The sequence below is a fragment of the Loxodonta africana genome, chromosome 7 (genome assembly GCF_030014295.1).
Source record: "Loxodonta africana isolate mLoxAfr1 chromosome 7, mLoxAfr1.hap2, whole genome shotgun sequence".
Classification (NCBI taxonomy): Eukaryota; Metazoa; Chordata; class Mammalia; order Proboscidea; family Elephantidae; genus Loxodonta; species Loxodonta africana.
Genome location: NC_087348.1, coordinates 42,243,127 through 42,265,438, shown reverse-complemented (window position 1 = coordinate 42,265,438; position 22,312 = coordinate 42,243,127).

Below are 22,312 nucleotides of genomic sequence, written 5' to 3'. Positions count from 1 at the left end.
GAAGAGTTGATGGGAGATTAGGGTTTGAGATATAGTTTTGGAAATCTTTTGTATTTTAGCCATAACTGAAACCATTAAAGCAAAGAGAGACACACAGCAGATCTATGGCAGAGACTTGGAAGTTATCCAGTTAATAGGTTAGGAAAAGAAGAAGAACAAAGATAAACTGTTTTAAATTTGAGAGAGAATATCCTATTTTAGGGGCTAAGGTGAAAACTTTGATGTGAAATCAAAATATATTTTCAGCTTTCAAGGACTCCAATCCATATAAAGATGAGTAAAACGTGAAGGAAAGGATGAAAAATTACTTTATACACTCTATGTATGTTTTTTCAGGATATTAACACTTTCTCTCGATCTTTTAGCTACTATTAACCTTACCTGTAAGTACAATTTTTAAGCTGGCTCACCATTTACCTTGACCAAAAAGAAAAATGTGTCTAGATGATGATAAGCTTCTTGGGGACAGAGGCCTAGGATTTGCTGGCTATAGACAAAGTGTTACACAATGCCACACTCCATCTAAATGACAAATAACAAATGAGAACATTACTGTTGTTATTTAGCTAAATTCCCTGAAGTGTGTAGGAGTAAAGCTCAGATGTAGACATACTATTATTAATTACAATGTCTTTTTCCCCAAAATCACAACTTGAGGCTGAACAATCGGATTCCTACTGGGTCTAAAATCTGTATCGTCAGCTCTTTGCCCCTACACATGCAGTTTTCGAGCTCCTTACTTGAAAGAATCTTTTTCCTTTAAACAAAGGGATGGAGTAGAGGTCTGTATGTACAAGATGCTGACTTGCAGTACATATCTCTTGCACATTAATGGTACAATTTTAATGAGTCACTTTCTTATCTGCTTTTGGCCTTGCCAAGAATGCTATATATGCAGGAAACAAGAAACCTGTGAGGCCATATGCTGTGGGTTAGCCTTTGACCAATCTCCCTTGTCCAGCTGTCACTCAGAAAGTTAACATCACATGCACAAACATTTTTTAAATACATGTAGTTGTCCTGAGTTTTGGCCACAGGGGAATCTTCTAGAGAAACTGTGTTGGAGTTGTTCAAGTTAGTTTTCTGATTTATATCATGGAATTTCTGTGCTGTGCAGAACCTTAGGCACTACATTTCTCTATTTATTTTATCTATATTTAATCTTTAAAAAGTATATAGGTAGAGGACAATGAAACTATTCCACATGATAGTATAACGGTAGATGCATGCATTACCCATTTGTTAAAACCTGTAGACTTGTACAACACAAAGAATGAACCCTGATGCAAACTATGGACTTCAGTGAATAGTAATGTATCAATATTGGTTCATCAATTGTAAGAAATGCTATATGCTAAGGTAAAATATTAATAATAACAGAGACTCTGTTAAAGGAGAGGAGAATATATAATACTTCTGTTCAATTTTTCTGTAAACCTAAAATTGCTCAAAAAATGAAGTACATTAAAAAAATAAGTGTATTAAAATACAGGTAACAACTGCATGTAATGAAATCATTTACTACCCAACAAAAGCACCATAGAAAGTGAAGGCTTCTCTGTCTTGACTCCCTAGAAGTAACCGGTATTAACAACTTTTTCTGTGTCCTCACAAAAATTTTATATTCTTATAAACAAATACAGTATAATATCATTCATGGTAAAATGAAATGACGCCATTCACATTACTCTGGCTTTAGTTATAGTTAATGAATAAATCCTAGAAATCTTTGCATATCAGCACATATGGTTTCAACTCACTGTTAAAAACTATGTAATATTTCACTTTATAGATTGTCGTTATTGTTGTTAGACCATTGTGTTTGTTCTAACTCACAGTGGCCCTATGAACAATAGAACAAACACTGCCTGGTCCTGCACCATCCTCACAATGGTTGTTATGTTTGAGCCCATTGTTGCAGCCACTGTGTCAGTCCATCTCATTGAAGATCTTCCTCTTTTTGCTGACTCTCTATTTTACCAAACGTAATGTTCTTTTGAGGGACTGGTCCCTCCTGGTAACAAGTCCAAAGTACATGTGACAAATTCTCGCCATTCTCACTTGTAAGGAGCATCCTGGTTGTACATCTTCTAAGACTGCTATTCATAAGTGTCATGGATTGAATTGTGTCCCCCCAAAATAGCTGTCAACTTGGTTAGGTCATGATTCCCAGTATTGTATGATTGTCTACCATTTTGTCATCTGATGTGATTCCCCTATGTGTTGTAAATCCTATCACTATGATGTAATGAGATGGATTAGTGGCAATTATATTGATGAGATCTACAAGATTAGGTAGTGTCTTAAGCCAATCTCTGTTTAGATATAAAAGAGAGAAGCTAGCAGAGAGACGTGGTGACCTCATATCACCAAGAAAGCAGTGCCAGGAGCAGAGCATGTCCTTTGGACCCGGGGTTCCTGCGTGGAGAAGCTCCTAGACCAGAGGAATATTGATGACAAGGACCTTCCTCCAGAGCTGACAGAGAGAAAGACTTTCCCTGGAGCTGATGCTCTGAATTTGGACTTGTAGACTGCTTGAGTAAGAGAATAAATTTCTCTTTGTTAAAGCCATCCACTTGTGGTATTTCTGTTATAGCAGCACTAGAGGACTAAGACAATAAAGTTTTCACTAGCCAATTTTTTTTAGAAGTAGATTGCTCTGTCCTTCTTCCTAGTCTGTCATTTTAGAAGCTCCACTGAAATCTTTCCACCATGGATTACCCCTTGAAATCCCACCCTACAGTCAGAATTTCACATTGTTCTGAGAGAGATTATCATCATTATTCTGCATATATTCCTGACGATGGTCTTGTGAACTAGATAAGGCCAGGAATATTAATTGTCTTTTTTGCAGTGTGAGGAAATTATACTTTAGAGGTATTAATCAATTTGCCTGTATCTTCTGACTCCAGGTTCACTTCTCTTTTCACTCTATTAGAGTGAATGCCATTGTATTAATATAAGAAAAGAATGATCCGGCCAGTTCATCTTCCTCTGCTTCTATGTATGTGTCCTAGCTGTTTCAAGAAAAAGGGACCTTTTTCAAATACTTTCAGGGGTGCCCTACTGAATACAAACTTCTTTACATGGCTATCAAACCTCTATTTATTACAATTAGGCATGTCAGACCATGATCTTGTTTCCTAAAGATGCTGTACTTTACTGCCATGCCTTTTCTACTGTTTTTTCTTCAACTAGAGACCTTTTCTTTCATTACCTACTCACATAAATCATTGTTTCCTTTTTAAGTAATTCAGTTGAACTCATGACTAAGAAGTCCCCCCTTTTTTCCACAGTCACAATGAATGACTCCTCTGTCATAATTAAAAAACAAATGTGTATATAAAACAAAACAAAACAACAGTTGTTGTCAAGTGGATTCTGACTCACGGCAACCCTACATGTATCAGAGTAGAACAGTCCTTCTCAGGGTTTTCCATGGCTGATTTTTCAAAGTAGACTGCCAGGCCTTTATGGTAAGGCATTTCTGAGTAGACTAAACTTTCCAAACTTCTATTTAGTAGCTGAGCACATTAACCATTGCATCACCTAGGGAATCCAATGAATTATTCCTCTTGCATGATGAAAAACAAATGTGTGTATAAAAAAAAAAGGAAAGAAAAAATTCCTTTTGCAGAGTGAAAAACAAATGGATATATACATATGGAAACACATGTGGCATAGTGGTTAAGAGCTACAGCTGTTAACCAAAGCTTGGTAGTTCAAATCCACCAGGTGCTCCTTGGAAACCCAATGGAGCAGTTCTACTTTGCCATATAGGGTCGCTATGAGTCAGAATAGACTCAATGGCAATTTTTTTTTTTTAATATGCCTCCAGTCAACTCACATATTCTTCTCTCTTGAATTAGAATTTTCCGTTTACATTTTGCCTCCCTCTCATTGTAAACTATTTATGTGCAAGACTCATAACTGTGCCCCACATTAATCGAACATTCACCTAAGCATAGTTCCAGTTCTTTCCATCTGGTGTACCCTTGCTTACTAACTCTGATCCAGTATTCAAAGCCTGGCCCAATACCTTTGCCACGAAACTTCTGAATTTGTTTAGATAGACTTACAGCATTCCCTTTTGTACACCATATAATAAAGACTTAAGCTTATCAGAGAGGCCTATCTTTTGTCCTTAGCTACTGGGAAGTGATCTCTAGTCCCCTGGAAAGTTCTGCCTGATATGAATGTCTTTGTTTTCCTGGGTGCTTCAGCCACTGGAAATCTAACAATGTGATTTATGATGGAGGCTTTGGGCCATGCCATGTCTGTCCTGACCTCTGGAGGCACTGAAGTCTAGAGGCATTACTCTGACATCCAAGAGAGGCTGGAGTCTAAAGGTCAGTCAAGTGGACAGTATGTGATCAGACATTAATAAAAGCTTTGGAGACCAAAGTGTGAGTTTGCATCCCTGGTTGGCAATATTCTGCATGTGGTCATGCGTTGTGATTTGGAGGAGGTAATGCCATCCCCGGGGAGAGGACCACCAGGAGCTCCACATTTGGTCTCCTCCCAAAATCTATCCAATGTGTTTCTTCCTTTGGCTGATTTTAATTTGTATCTTTTCCATGCAATAAACCTGTAATCACAAGCATAGTGTTTTTTCTGAGTTCTGTGAGTCATTTTAATGAATTATGAAACCCAATCGTGGTTGTGGAAATTCCCAAATGTATAGCCAGCTGGCTGAAAAAAGGGTGGTTCTGGGGGACCACCAAACTTGCAGCTGTTGTCTGCAGTGAGGTCAGTCTTGGGGGGACCGTCCCCTCTGTGCAGCTGCTAACTTTTTGAAAATTCCAATACCACTTTATGGCAATGACCATATATTATAGTCATTCAAGTATACTGATTCTTCCACAAGACTCAAACTTCCATGTGGGCATGGACTGTACCTGTTCTGTTTACCACCTCATCCTCAGAGTCTACCTCATAGTAGGTGCTCAGCAAACATTTGCTGTATATATACTGTGCTAGTGTATAATCTTCTTGCTAATACCATCTATGTTTGTGTCTACTAAAGTTTTTAACCTATCACAGTGAATTTTAGCCAGGATTCAATAAGCATTATTTTGAACCATACGAAGTTACCATTTTTTAGGTCACATATAGTTGAGTATCATCTATTTCATTTGGCTCAAGCTAACAGTTACAGAGTAAATGGAACAATGGAAAAATAAGTGAATGAAAACTCCCTACAGTTACACATCACGGCATGCCTGCATTAATCATATATATCAATATTACTTCATGTGATAGAAAATTATTGGAAGGTCAAGAAGAGAGAATTTGCATTAAAATATGTCACTCCCTCACATGGAGGAAAATACGCTTCAAATACATAATTTACCACAGGGAGCCCTAGAACAGACTATTCACCCACCGGGCCTTTTTACCACCACTTTCATTTTCCTCTGCACTCAATGAAATTAAAAAAAAAAAACAAAAAAACCCATACCTGAGAAAACAACAAGTTGACATCTTCTATCCTTCCCTGGTGAGAATTCCAGCTATGAGAAGTCAACTTGCTCCATTCAGTTATCCAGAGCTGTGCTAGTGCCACCAGGAAAATCACAACAATTATGAAGTTGTGCTAATTGCAAGCCTCAGGGGATTGCCTTTATTATGGGACTTGTAAACAGCAGTTGCTTAAAGGGTGCACACTGCCCACTATTCCCAGATGACAGTAGTATGTCCCAGATACCACTGATGGGCTAGGTGTTCCCTGGCAGCACAGTCAGCCCTTTTTGGAATTTATGTTCCCTTTTTTTTTTGTCATATACTGTGTACAAATTAAGAGCAGGAGTCATGAGTTAGAGTCAGAAAGGTTGAGCCTTATTTTGCAATCATTACTAAATTACACAATATCCTTGACCCTCAATGTCCTTGTTTGTAAAATTGCTTAATACTAAGGCTATTTTATAGGATTAGTGTGACTATTTGTTTAAATGCTTTAACCAATTGCCATAGAGTCATTTCCAGCTCATGGCAACCTCATGTGTGTCAGAGTAGAACTCAGTTCCATAGGATTTTCAATGGCTGATTTTTCCAAAGTAGACTGCTGGGCCTTTCTTCCAAGGCAACCCCAGGTGTACTTGAACTGTCAACCGCCTGGTTAGCTGCCAAGTGTGTTAATAGTTTCCACCATCAGGGAACTGACTCATTGTCAACCCTACAGGACACAGTAGAACTGCCCATAGGGGTTTCGAGGAGTGGCTGGTAGATTCAAACTGCCAACCTTTTGGTTAGCAGCTGCAGCTCTTAACCACTCTGCCACAAGGGGAAGTCAATTTAACAGCCTCCCTCATACAGTGAATGTTTAATAAATGGTAGTTAAGAAAAATATTTTCTGGTTTACTTTTACACAGTTTAATACTTTCCTAGACTGAGGACATAGATTCATATATACTAGATGTAAAAAATGACTACTGAAACCAGAGCATTTAAAACACACACACACACACACACAAATTGCATACAATTTTCAGTAGGTAGTAATAATTAAGAAGAAGAAAAGGAGAAGAATGAAGAGAAAGCTAACATTTCTTTAGCACTTAGTGTGTACAAGGAACTTTCCAAATCTTTATACTTATTGAGGATTATATAATAAACTGAAAAAATGTTTTAGCATAAAAATAGACAGAAAATAAGATAGAAAAAATGAGACATTTAAAAAAATTGGTTCGAAAATATTAATATCTAAACTGGATAGGAGCTACAGAAAGCATAAACAATAAATATGATGGGAAGAAAATGATCACAGGAATAACTCAACACAATTTCTCAGAACCAAAGAAAATTATTTTCAGATTTAAAGGACATCACAGAATCCATCACAAGGGATCAAGGAAGACTCACGCCAAGAAGCGTCTTTGTGAATTTCAAAATGCTGGAAAAAAAGGGAAAATGCTAAAAACTTTAAAAAGGAAAAAAAAAAGTCAAGAAATTCATAATTATAATGGCATTGGAATTCTCAATAAAATACTAAAATCTAGGGGGCAAATGGATTAATATCTTCAAAAATTTTAAGAAAAGATAGTTTCCAACCAAAAATTCTATAACCAGCCAAACTAACCCTTAAAGAGCTAATATGTTTGTTATACTTACCATGTGCCAGGCACTGTTGAGAACACACTACATGTATTATAAGATTTAATGTTTTACTAATCCTAACAAGTAGCTATTGTTATTATCTGCATTGCACAGATGAGGAAATGGAGGCACAGAGGGATTAAGTAATGTGTCCCAAAGTCATATCACTGATATATGGAAGGACTAGGGTTTAAAAAAAAAAAAACAAACCTGTTGCTGTGAAGTCAATTCTGACTCATAGTGACCCTATAGGACAGAGTAGAACTGCCCCCCAGTTTTTAGGAGCGCCTGGTGAGTTTGAACTGCCGACCTTTTGTTTAGCAGCCTTAGCTCCTAACCACTATGCCATCAGGGCTTAAGACCCCTCGAATCTTGGCCCACACATGACACCCTGCATCTTGACCAAATATACACAATTAGCAAAGCGAAGAAACATTGTCTTGATCTGGTGCGGTATTATTACGCTAAACATAAAATGCTTTCACAACTAAATGCAAATTAATGTCTCCCCTATCTCTAAATATTTATTTTGAAATAATTACAGACTATATATATGGCCTTGAATTTTTAAAATACTACCTTAAGATAGGTAATTAACTAAAACTTTATTTTTAATTGTTATATGAATTTCCTTCCACCTCCCTTTCCCTATGGTCCTGTATCTAATTTTATTCAAAATACCAACATTCTCATAAACTCCAAATTCTTATAAATTTGATGATTGTGTTTATGTGCCAAGCTCATCCTCACTCTGAATTAAAATGCAAGCATATTCAGTAGAAGGAGAAATGTTTCAGTAGAATATTTCTAAAACTTTAGATTAAAAATATCCTCCCAAGAAATTTGGCTTTTCCAGTGACCCAAATATATTTTAAGCTCCTTGCTTCCCTGAGATGTGCACCACCTAATTGAAATCGTTTCATAACCAGCCTTGTTCTACACATGTTTAATAGCGCATCAGTCACTTGGCTAATAAACTGTCTCTGAAACCTAGGGTAACAGAGGGAAATGATTCCTTTATTCTACCACTGTATATTATGTTCCCCAATCCTATGTTATTATTACTATTATTATGACTCAGTTGAACTAGCCTAATTTGCAGCCAGATAAATTGTAAGTCAGTTGATTCTCAAGTCTCCCCAAGTTATTACTTTACAGTGATCCAAACATTTCACAGAAGAGAACACTGGGACATTCCAGATGACTCAAAATTATTTTTTTTCTTCATTCTCTCGAAAGGCTATAAAAGTGCAAAAACTCTTATGCAGCGGAACACTTCCATAAATAATTAGCACTACATTGCATCGGTCAAAAAGAATAGTTAAAGTAATCCATAAAAATGGAGAATTAACTGAAAGATAGTGCTTGCTTTTCTACCACTGGAATACACTGGCTCCTAAATGACGTTTTGGGTGGACATTTCTGGGTGTGGCCACCCAGCATCCAATTCCTCTTCTTATAGTAATGATACCCTAACTGAGTGAGGAGTAGAGAACCCAACCTTAGTTCCGGCCATGCTTCAGGGAAAGCTTTATTCACTTCAAGTCTCTGATAGTCAGCATAATCCCATAGTTTTGTCCCTAAAAATTCATTTGATGAAATGCATATCACCTAACTTGGTCCACTGAGAACAAGAACTTTTGTTCAGTGCTTGGGAGAGAATGATTAGAAAGCATGGAGACATAAGCCAGTGACTTTGACAACTCGGGGAAAAGTCAGCAGAGAATAAAGTCCACACCACAGAGTGAAGCTCAGAAGTGGAAAGAGGGAGCAGAAAACCAGGCCTGAGCATATTGCTTGAGCTTTTGGGTCATCATCGCTTATACTCAAATCTCCCTCCGAAATTTTCTGTTATGGGAAGCAATGGATATTTTCATTGTTTAAACCAGACTGAGTTGCTTTATTCTGTTTCTTGTAAGAAACAAAACAAAACAAAACAAAAAAACCTTAAATAATACTGTACTTGTAGGAAACTCTGAAACTATATAAATACTCCAATGATAAACGTGCCAGTACAAGAATCCAGAAATCCCTGGATATAATAAATGACAGTTTCTTGAGCTTGAAGATAAGTAAGATGTTATACCCATGCTCAACCTATAGTGACATTCTCTTCCCAAGCTTCTCTAGACAATCTCAAGATTGCTGGGAAATCTTGTTCTGTATTAGCTTCCCAAGGATTTCATTTTACTTGGATCCACAATCAACAGCCATGGAAGCAGCTGTCAAGAAATCAAAAGATGCATTGCATTGGGCAAATCTGCTTCAAAGGGTCTCTCTAAAGTGTTGAAAAGCAAAGATGTCACCTTGAAGACTAAGGTGCGCCTGACCCAAACCATGGTATTATCAATCACATCATACGCGTGTGAAAGCTGGACAATGAATAAGGAAGACTGAAGAATTGATGCCTTTGAATTGTGGTGTTGGCGATGAATATTGAATATACTATGACTGCCAAAAGAAGGAACAAATCTGTCTTGGAAGAGGACAGAATGCTCCTTAGAAGCAGGGATGGCAAGACTGTGTCTTACATACTTTAGACATTTAGTCAGGAGGGATCAGTCCCTGCAGAAGGATAACATGCTTGATAAAGAACAGGGTCAGAGGAAAAGAGGAAGACTCCAGATGACAGAGATTGACAAAGTGGTTGCTAACAATGGGCTCATGCATAACAACGATAGTAAGGATGGAGCAGGACAGGGCAGTGTTTTGTTCTGTGGTACATAGAGTAACTATGAGTAAGAACCAACTCGATGTCACCTAACAATAACAACAACATTGACTTCCCAAAAAATATGGACAGAGTTATTATAATTTTAATTCTCAGGGAAGAATACTTGGTTTCAATTTTAGTGACAACAGGAAAGTTGGTTCAGAGATGTCATGTGATAAGACTGTCAGATTCATTGTTTATTTAGAGATTAAAAAAAAAATCCTGCTGTTGTCTAGTTGATTCTGACTCATGGCTACCCCATGTGTTACTCATTATGACCAAGCTCCATAGGGGTTTTTGGCTGCAATCTTTATAGAAGTAGATAGCAAGGCCTTTCTTTTACAACACCACTACAGTTCAAGCTACCAGTCTTTAGGTTAGCAGCTGATCACAGACTGCTAGAGCTACTGAGGGATCTAGAGTTTCATGATATTCACCAGAAAAGACCATGGTCATAGGAGTTGACAGATTTCCTGTTCTGTTCCTTGATACTTGACAGGCACATGATGAGGTGCTGGCAAACTCAGTGTCCTATAAAGTAAGTTAATTACCCCAAGTGGTCTCTCCTGTCCCTCCTAGCTTCTGTATTCTACAGTTATAAAAAAAAAAAAAAAATTGAGGGTAATTTCTAGATGCATTAAATGAGTTTTTCTTTATTCAATCTAATAAAGGAGAAAAATGGTCCACCACTATTCTGGTTATCTAGTGCTGTTCACAAAACACCCCAAAAATTAGCGGCCTAAAAAACATCCATTTTATTCATGAAGCTGCAGTTCAAGAAGGGCTAGTTTTGCTTAACTTGGCATCACCTGAGGTGACTTGAAGACTGGGGTGGAATCATTCGAAGCATCACTTACTTATGTGCTTAAAACCTGGGCTAGGAAAACTCAAACAACTAGGCAATGGAACAGCTAGGGCTCCTTGGGGATCTCTCTCCCTCTTAATCTCTCTCTCTGTCTCTCTACTTCCATCTCTATCTATCCTATTTCTGGTCTCCCCAGCATGGCAGCTTCTGGGAAACTAGACTTCTTGCATGTCAGCCGAGAGTTCTCATGGCACATGTTCCGAGAGAGGTAAGCAGAAACTTTGTTGCCTTTCATGACTTACCTCAAAAGTCACACAACGTCATATCCACTGCATTTTATTCATTGAGGAAGTCACAAAGATCCACTCAGCTTTAAGCGTTAGGTAAAGAGAAATTTGCCTCTTCATGGGGCAGTTACAGAGTTATAGAAAAGTAGGTGGGACTACAAATAATATTGAAGTGGCCATTTTTGGAAAATCTGTCATAATCACAAATATGTGTGTAGTGTGTGTGTATAAAACATCTATATGCATATATATACATATTCTTCACATATACATACATTTTACCTGTTTTACTTTGTCTTAGGATATTTTACTTCATTTTAGTCCCAGTAACGTATACATCTGTTTGCTGTGCCTAATATTAGAATCAATCATTATTACCAGAAATATACTATTATGTAAGTAGGGGGAGAAGCATATCCCAGATTTGTGTTAGGAGACAGAGAGAAGCCAGCCTTGAATGGAAAATTGCCTTAGGCAATCTACCAATACTTGTTGTCTAGTCAATTCCAACTCATGTCAACCCCATGTGTATCAGAGTAGAACTGTGCTCCACAGGGTTTTCAATGGCTGATTTTTCAGAAGTAGATCACCAGGCCTTTCATTATATAAAATTAAGAAAAGAGAGTTTGTATTTTTGTTTAAATTGAATAGGATAAGAAAAATGTTCTGCTTTATTTTTTAATGACCAGAATGGCTTTCTTTTGATTTTCTCACCACCCCTTTAAGAAAACTGGATGTGAGTGTTTTGAAAATATCCAACTAACTGCCTGGGTGCCTCTCCCAACTTTATTCATCTCCTACTCCCCACCTCCAACCAGTTTTCTCCAACAGACTAACATGATACCAGTAACTAAAAAACTACAGATGTCAATTTCACAGTCCATCAGAGATACATTTCAACAGGTCCTGAAGACAACAGAACATTTCATTTTCACGATGTCTCCTGCTGGAGCTACTTGTTCCATGACAGGGTACCAGGGATCGCTCTCACCTCTTGGCTTTATCATCACCCAGAACCTTGTGCGCATGAGTCTATCCATTTAGACAGAGGGACACAAACAAATTGCCAGCACGCCATTTGTTTCCGTATTCCATCTTCTCAAATCCTCCTCAGTATTGATGGTGTTTTCTCTGGAAGATAACTCCAGCATTGATCTTGTTAAATAAAATGTATATTCCCAAAGTCCTTCTGACAGGGTGGAAGGCCTGATGATTGCACTGTCCCTTGCAGTTCCACAATTAAAATCTCCCCTTCAGAACAGAGAGCAGAGCTGTCTTCTAGAAGTAGGAGATACTGTCAAACAACTAAGCACTGGAGGTCTCTGCTCTGGTTTGTACATCCAGCAACACACGTGATGTAGTGAATTGAATTCAATATTCAGGTCTCAGCTTTGGAGGAGGACCAGCACATCACAGGAAACAGGAAATGTTATTCTAACCTTGCAGAATCTTAAGAGAAAGCAGTAATTTATATATTACCATGTTTCTGGGAACCACATTCAAAAGTACTGATAATAAACCTTTGCAAGCAGCCTCTGAATCCATGTCTTGAAGTGTGTTTATTATCTATTTTTGGTATAAATAATATATATACAAATGGACCTCGCCAAGTGGAACACACAGGAATAAAACTGACTACATCTGTGGAAAGAGATGATGGAAAAGCTCAATGTCATTAGTCAGAACAAGGCCGGGGCTGACTGTGGAACAGACCATCAATTGTTCATATGTAAGTTTGAGGTGAAACTGAAGAAAATTAGAGCAAGCTCTTGAGAGTCAAAATATGATCTTGAGTGTATCCCACCTGAATTTAGACACCATCTCAAGAATAGATCTGACGCATTGAACACTGGTGACTGAAGACCAAACAAGTTGGGGAATGACATCAAGGACATCATACATGAAGAAAGCAAGAGGTCATTGAAAAGACAGGAAACAAAGAAAAGACAAAGATGGACGTCAGAGGAGACTCTGAAACTTGCTCATGAACGTTGAGCAGCTAAAGCAAAAGGAAATGATGAAGTAAAAGAACTGAACAGAAGATTTCAAAGGGTGTCTCTAGAAGGCAAAGTATAATGACATGTACAAAGAGCTGGAGATAGAAAACCTAAAGGAAAGACCACACTCAGGATTTCTCAAGCTGAAATAACTGAAGAAAAAATCCAAGCCTCAAGTCGCAATAGTGAAGTGTTCTATGCGGAAAATATTAAATGATGCAGGAAGCATCAAAAGAAGAGAGAAAGAATACACAGAGTCATTATACCAAAAAGAATCCGCTGATGTTTAACTATTTTAAGAGGTAGCATATGATCGGGAACTGACGGTACCGAAGGAAGAAGTCCAAGCTGCTCTGAAGGCATTGGTGAAAAACAAGGCTCCAGGAACTGACGGAATATTAATTGAGATATTTCAACAAATAGATGCAGTGCTGGAGGTGCTCACTTGTCTATGCCAAGAAATATGGAAGACAGCTTCCTGGCCAGCTGACTGGAAGAGATCCATATTTACGCCTATTTCCAAGAAAGGTGATCAAACCAAATGTGGAAATCATAGAAAAATATCATTAATATCACATGCAAGCAAAATTTTGCTGACGATCATTCAAAAGGGCTGCAGCAGTTTATCGATAGGGAACTGCCAGAAATTCAGGCTGGTTTCAGAAGACGATGTGGAACCAGGGATATCATTGCTGATGTCAGATGGATCCTGGCCGAAAGCAGAGAATACCAGAAGGATGTTTACCTGTGTTTTATTGACTACACAAAGGCATTCGATTGTGTGGATCATAACAAATTATGGATAACACTGTAAAGAATGGGAATTCCAGAACACTTAATTGTATCCATGAGGAACCTTTACATAGGTCAAGAAGCAGTTGTTTGAACAGAGGGATACTGACTGGTTTAAAGTCAGGAAAGGTGTGTGTCAGGGTTGTATTTTTTCACCATACCTATTCAATCCGTATACTGAGGAAATAATGTGAGAAGCTGGACTATACGAAGAAGAACAGCATCAGGACTGGAGGAAGACTCATTAACAACCTCTGTTATGCAAATGACACAACCTCGCTTGCTCAAAGTGAAAGGGCCTTGAAGCACTTACTAATGAAGATCAAAGAGCACAGCCTTCAATATAGATTGCACCTCAACATAAAGAAAACAAAAATCCTCACAACTGGACCAATGAGCAACATCTTGATAAATGGAGAAAAGATTGAACTTGTCAAAGATTTCATTTTACTTGGATCCACAATCAACGGCCATGGAAGCAGCAGTCAAGAAATCAAACAATGGATTGCATTGGGTAAATCTCCTGCAAAGGACTTCTTTAAAGTGTTGAAAAGCAAAGAAGTCACCTTGAAGACTAAGGTGCAGCTGACCCAAGCCACAGTAATTTCAATCGCATCATATGCACGTGAAAGCTGAACAATGAATAAAGAAGACTGAAGAAGAACTGACGCCTTTGAATTGCGGTGTTGGCAAAGAATGTTGAATATACCATGGAGTGCCAAAAGGATGAACAAATCTGTCTTGGAAGAAGTACAACCAGAATGCTCCTTAGAAGCAAGGACGGTGAGACTGTGTCTTACATACTTTGGACATGTTGTCAGAAGGGATCAGTCCCTGGAGAAGGACATCATGCATGGCCAAGGAGGCAGTTGTTCATGGTGATAACCTTGAAGAATGGCTTTTGATTACTCGGAAGAATGCAGGCATCCTACACATTTCAGTCATTTGTGGATCAGATCATTATGATCTACAGGGTTTTGAACAGCTGATTTTTAGAAGTGGATTGCCAGGACTTTCTTCCTGGCCCTTCTTAGTCTGGAAGCTCTGCTTAAACCTGCTCAACATTATAGCAACCCACAAGCCTCCAGTGACTGATGAGTAATGACTGTGCATGACTTGCACTGACCTGAAATTAAACCTGGGTCTCCCCATGGAAGGCAAGAATTCTACCCCTGAAGCACCACTCCCCTCATAATAATATTATTACATTATAACATTATATGTAAATGTATATATGCCATTATTATTACTATATCCAGACTATCAGACATTCCATTTTTTTAATCTTGGTTTTGATAAAAATTATGATTTAATGGAGACTCTATTGCCATTTCCAGAAGCATACTGCTCATTTTTTTAAGCATTTCTTTCTACGTGTAACATTTCTTTATCCATTACCAAGGTTGCAAGTCATTGTTCCCAACTCTGTAGTCCCACTGTATCTGAAATAACTTGACTGTAGCACATAAAACACATTCTACAATTTTCATTTAATTGTCTATGTTTTGATTTCCTCTCTCTCCTGAGCTATTATGAAAGAAGCAACAGCCTCTGTCTCTCCTACTTTTTCCTGTGCATAGCTGAACACAGCTGGCAAGAATCATGAAACCATCCTGACTCATCTCACTTATAAATGCATGACCAAGAGTTTTAAGGGGTACCCTGTGTTGCCTGGCAATCTGTTATTTTTCTGCCCACTCAGTTTTTTTAGATGACTGTTTCATACTTTCTTTTTTCTCATCAAATTTTCAAATACTCCTTCCTCAGCCTCTCAGCTGATGATTTGCCTCCTCTTCTACTGAAAAAAAAAAAAAAAGCCAAAACAAACTGCCCTATGCCCCCACTGCTTACCCTCCTGTATATTAATATGCTATTTTCACCTTTGACTTTGAATGACCTGTCTGTGTGTCTAACACCAAACCTGCCCAGCCCTTCTCACCTCTTCAAGGACATCCCTACCCCTCTCTCCTGCTCATCACTTCTTCTCTCTCTGCTGGATAAGTCCCCTCAGTGCAACGAACACATCATTAAATTCAATCATTACCAAATCCATCTCTGGACTCCACTGCCCGAAAGCTATCACTCCAGTTCCCTCCTTCCTTTTACGGAGATATCCTCAAAAGTGTGTTCTATACTCTCTATGTCCAGGCAACCAATTCCCCCTCTCTCTCTTTTATTCATTCCAGTTGGTTTTTCTTCTTCAGCATTCTATTGAATTGTTTTTATCAAAATCATGAATGATCTCCACACAGGCTAACCTACCAGAAACATATGACACAGTTTGTCACTCTCTCCTCCTTGAAATACTTTCTACACTTGACCTGGGAAGATCTCACTTGATCTTCTTTGGACTTGCAGATTCCTCTGCCTTGATGTTTTTCACACAGGTATCTGTATTGCTCAGTATTGCTCCTCTTTATATTTTTTTGTTTAAATCTTGTTTAAATGTCACTTTCTTACCATGGCTTTATCATCTATCTTTTAAAAAATTTCTGCATGCTCCCACCTCCAAGCACTACCTATATCTCTCCCCTGCTGTATTTTCTCTCCATAGCACTCTTTGCCACCTGAAAACTATATATCTTTCTCAATTATATATTTACTGTCTGCTTTCCTCCACTAGAACAACAGCTTCATGTGGGAAGGAATGTTTTCTGTTTGTCAGTTTGCTTTTTACACTATTGAAACTTCAGCACCTAGGAGAGTACCCGTTGTATAGTAGATGCTCATTAAACATTAAAAAAAATTAATGAATGAATTTGTCTCCATAACCCCTGATGTTGACATCATGGCTTTCTAAGTGTAGACTCTCAATAAACGGTAGCTATTACTGAATTTATTCAGGTGTGTTCATGCTATTTCCCTTGGAATAGGAAGACCTCACTTTTCCTCCCATTATAATTTTTTTACCAACCTATATAATCTTTAGAATTGTGAAGGATAAAATGGAGAAAAAGTGTGTTTGTTTGAAGGCATAAGACAGCCCGTGTTAAAGAGTTAAACACAACTCTTCCTTTACTCCATGCCTCTTGCAGTTACTGTCTCATTTATTTTTCTTCCTCCAAAGCAAACCTCTTTGAAAAATGTGGCCCTATTCATCACCTTCATTCCCTCACTTCCTGTTTGTTCTGTATTGGACTCCACATTGGTTTCCATTTCAACTAACACTGGTTTCTGTTAGTCCACTAACATCACTGTTGCCCAGGTCACCAGTGACGTTCGTGTTGCCAAATCAAATGTCCACTTACCTTCCTTCATCGTATTTGATCTTTCAATTGATATAAGTGAATTTTCGCTCCTTATAGAAATACTTTCTTCTTGTGGCTTCTATGTTACTATTGGTTTCCTATCTCTTTCCCCAGCAATATTTTAGTCTTTTTTTTTTTAGCTCTTCTTGTATTTGATCTACAGATATTAGAACACTCCAGAGTTGTTCCTGGACCCTTGTCAGTTCTCTATCTACACTCCCTCTCAAGATTATTAATCTTGTTCCATGCTTTTAAATTATATATATGTATATTAATAACTCTCAGATTTATATCTCCAGCTCTGATCTCTCTCTTGAAGAAACTCATTTATTAAACAGCCTACTCAATGTCTCCATGGGACATATAATAAGTATTTGAAAATAAGTATATTCCAGATGGAACTCTTCATTCCTCACCACCCTCTTGCAACTTGTTGCTTCCCTTGCCTTCATTTCAGCCAACAGCACCAACATCTATCTGGGGACTTAAACCATAAAGTTCTAAGTAATTCTTCATTTTTCTATTTCCCTTAAGCCCACATCCAGTCAACATATCTTTTTGGTTCAGTATCCAAAAATAGTCATCAAACTCTCATCAGTAACCTTGTAACCACCCAAGACTAAGTCACTATGGTGATTTGTTTCAACTGCTATTGTGGCCTCCTAAAATATCTCCCTGTATCCAAAAATACCCCTTTATAATCCAGAGTAGTTTTCCTTAAAATTTATATTAAATTATAACATTATCTTGCTTAGAAACCTCTGAGGTCTTCCAATTTCACTTATAATAAAATGCAAACTCTTGTCATGTTCCTCAAGGCCCTCCCAAATCAGACTTTTATATTCCTCTCTAACTTTGTTGCTATGTTCCAACCATCCTGGTTTTTGTTCAGATCCTTAAGCACGGTGAGCTAATTCTTTCTTCTGGGTATTTGCACTTTTTCTTCTTTTATGTGGGAGATGCTTTCCCAAGATTTTTACACACCTGGCTTTTTCTTCATACAGATCTCAGTACAAATATGATTTTCTGAAAAGAGGTCTTCTCCAACTTCACTAACAAAGCATCTTCTTCCTTCATATTCCTCTATCTCTACTCACTATGACATGACCTTATTTCATTTCCTTTATAGCACATGAGATTATCTGAAATAGTCATGCTTATTATATCACAAGCTTATTATACTCAATAACTGCTAAACTTCCTCCCTTACAGGAATGTAAATTCTTTAAGGACAGAAGCTTTGGCTACCCTGCTCACTACTATTTCCTCAGAGCCCAGTAGAGTGCATGCCATATGGGAACCAATCAATAAACATATTTTGAATTAGTACATGAAGGCCCATCTATTTTCAGCAGGCTGCTCATTGGCCTTAGATTTTAGTGTATTTGTATATAAGATACAGAGGATAGTTCCTACTTTGTTAGGTTGTCAAGAATATCAAGTGTATAGAAGCCATTGTAAATGTTATGTCACCTTCGGAACACAACAATTATTGTTAATTAATGGAATTAGTTTAATTCCAACCTTCATGTGACTTTTCATCGTTATTTTACTTACCTTCTGTCTTCTAATTGCTATTGTATTGTACGTACTACCCAGTTTAACATAGAATAGTTTGCATTTTTTGTTAGCTTATGTTATAACCTCCCAAAGATTATTAAATTCAATAAATGTCAAATGTAGTAGAAAGGCGGTGCTTACCTCTATTATTAATCCTAATTTGCAGCAATGTAATGCAGTGGAAAGTGCATGGACTTTTAAATCACATAAAACCAGGTTCCCATCCTGGTTTAGCAACCTTTACTAGTTACATGAGAAGCCTCTGACTTAACCTGTCCAATTTACGGTTTCCTTAAGTGTAGAATGGAGACAGTTATATATATCCTGTAAGTATATGCACTTGCTGGTAAATAATAAACAGTAGAGGTAGTATTAATGACAATGATGGAAATAATAATGATAAAAATGTATGACTTAGGCTTCAGCAAAGAACCTTAATCTTCAATGTAACTATTTCATTTGTTTCTCTATGTGTCATAAGGTTCTTAGTACTTTCAAAAAGCTAATCCCAGAGTAGCCAAGAGGTAGTTTGTAGTTGCTCCTCTCAAAGAAAAATGGGGAAAGAAAATGAATACCTTTGTCCTTTGATCTAAGCCACAAAAAAAGATGTAGATAATAAGACTCCAATGACAAACATCCTAGCACATGGTTTAATTTTCACTCATCATAAAAGCAGCTTCTGTGGATAATGGGAACTCTAATTGCCAATATTAGAATAATCAAAGATTAAGACACTAAAGAGCAAGAGAAGCTTTCAATTACCTATTTGTTTGCCACACATCTGTGAAGTCTATTGTCTGCAAAATGTTTGAGTTGAAAAATAGAAGCAAATGAAGTAGGAAAGGAAACAGAAAGGTTAGGAGAAGTCCCCAGATTCTGCACGGAGAAAAAGTGAGTAAATGTGAGAAAGCGGGAAAAAAATGTATATGTATGTATATAGACAGCATCCCTGTGGGTCGGAATCTACGGCAACAGGTTATGTATATTGTGTTAAGCAGTACTGGTGGTGCAAAAGCTAAGCACTCGACTGCCCTGAAAGATTGGTGGTTTGAACGAACTCTGTGCAGCTCTGTAGGAGAAAAATCTTGTGATCTGCTCCTGTAAAGCGTATAGCCTAGAAAACCCTGTGGAGCATTTCTACTCTACCACATGGGTTTGCAATGAGTCGAAATCAACTCGATGGCTCCTAAGAACAATGACATTATATATTGCATTGCTTTATGGCAAATATCTTAAAATATATAATTTAAAATTCCATAAACATTCCCAAAGTATTTGCTCAAGATTGCAGAGTTCACTATTTCATATAGGGTTGAGTTTGATCAACTTTGGATTGTTAGAAAAGCATCTGAGTATATCTAACTGATCGGATCAACTCCAGAGAATTTTGGAATCAAAAACACAACCTCTTATTCCTACTACATAACTTCTCTCAAACCTTATTCCCCAAATAACATGTGATATATAATCAGTTCTGATTCTCTCTAGGGTAAATAATTCATACCCTTGCAGTGCTTAGAGGCTTTTCTGGAAAAGCCTTGATTCCTTTCCATGAGAGGCCACCTTATTCTGTTTCCCATACTTCTTTCATTTCCTTTGTGGATTCCTTTTTACTTCCTCTTCCCAGAAGTGATAATTTATGTCCCATATCCTTCTCAAGGAGACCAGTCTCATTAAAATAAACTCCTGTTGCTGCCATTCTGTCAACTTCAATGGGAATGCCATCAACTCAGTTCACTGGTTGACTTGCACCTTTCTCTTTAACTCTAGTCCAACTGGTTGTCGGACAAACATCAAGAAAAGGAGCTTGTTTTAAAAGCAACATTTTTATCAGTGCTATTTGACCATGTGTGTTCTCATAGAGAAATGACCTACATTTTTTATTCCTAGCAATGAACCTAATAATTAAATACCTTTGCTAATAGGATATAAGCTGTTTTCCACACAAGTAGACAAAAACGGTCAATGCAATTTCACAAAGTAAGTAACAGCGAAAGTAAAAATGTAAGAGGACCCCTTTTTTTGACCTCCTCCTACAAAGAGAACGAAAGTTGCCCACTTGGACTAAATGAAAGACGTGGGTCCATCTGGCAAAGTAGTAAGTAAAGCTCAAAGAGATCAAAGTTGAGGCCTCCTCTCACTTTAAAAGTTTTACACATATTGACTATCATCTGCTTCCTTTTGGGATGCAAATGGCAGGTCCCTGTCTCTGTGCCACTAGAGGCAACCAGGATGAACTGAGATGTAAAAGCAAGAAGATTAAAATCATTCTGCAGCTGTGTGCCAACAGATTGCTTGGATTTTACTTGCAGTTCTCCACTGAGATCAGAGAGCAGCAAACACAGTAGAAGATACCAAGGGGCAAGCGTGAAAACCAAAACTAGCTGTACTATCCTGTCATAGAGTCAAGACGGATATCAGGAAGCTCTTTCTAAACTTCTCTGCTCAAAGTTTTTGTCTTTTTTTTTGTTTGTTTGTTTGAGAAGACTGTTACGTTGTATGCACGGCAAGTGTTCAAAATAGTAGCCGTTGAATCTACATCCTGATTCAGTTAACAGACATATGTTATTAAAATAGTTACTGAGTTTTTCAACCATATTTATATAGATAGAGTACAATCACCATCATTTGTATCATATTCATGGACAGACTAGGGCTGTATGGCTATGTCTATTGATGAAAAATCTCCATTGTTAGGTAAGTTCCAGAAAACCATTCAATTTTAAATATCTCGGAAGTTTCTAGGCTTAGAAAACATCTCTGAGATGACTGTGAAGCTGGGAAGTCCGTCGGAATTAGCTTCCACAGAGCATTTAACATTATTTCCATCTTCAACCCTGGTGCCAAATTTGTAATATCTGGGGTTGAATGGGAAGATCTTTTAATGGTTGTCCACATGTTGGTGGAGTACTTGTGGCCCCTTCATGACACACATCTATAATGAAAAGGCCACAAGGCAGAAGCTGGTGGACTGGGGTATCTTTTTCCTTCTGAGCCTTGCCTACAATACTTAGCTGAATTGGAGCCTAGCCTAAGGACAGCTGTCTCTGTTCTAAGACAAATTCTGGTGTTGTAACAAATGAGGATCAAGAGCTGAAACAGCCAACCTGATCAAGCCTTAGCTTTGTTCTGAAAACATGTCTGCCAATGTGTCTGTACTAGGCAGCAAACTGACACAATATTTATCTTACTGAAGAAAAATCCAGGTGGCAGCTATCTGAAATATCCCTTTCCCCATTTCCTCATCTTCACAGTAATGAAAGGTTTTTTTTTTTTTTTTTTTCTTTCTGAAACCATGATTCTCCAAGGATTAAGAAGCTAAGGGCAATTTTTTTTTTGGATTCATGAGTTCACCTAGTTCTCAATGACCCTGATATATATGAATGACATAATAATCGTTAGAGTTATACTGGCAGGGCCCCATCTATCTGTCTTAGCAGAACACCTTGATGTAAAGGTTGTATCATTTGGTGGGAAGATCTTTAGCATTGTATTGAGAAGGTCTAGTTTCTGGTCCCTGATATCTTCTTTGCCCTACATGAATTCTACTTCTCCTGAACTGTTTTACTCAGCGAAACGCAAACATTATCCACTACTTTGTCCAAGTCAGAAACCTCAGGATCCTTTCTGATTCTTACTTCTCTCTTACAATGCAAATTCACTTTAACTCATCAACTTTTACTCATGCTAACTACTAAAATTAGTTAAGTTGGACTGACACAGTGACTGCAACACTGGGCTCAAATACAGCAAGGATTGTGAGAAAGGAGCAGGACCTGGCACTGTGTTATTCTGTTGCACATGGGGCCACTATG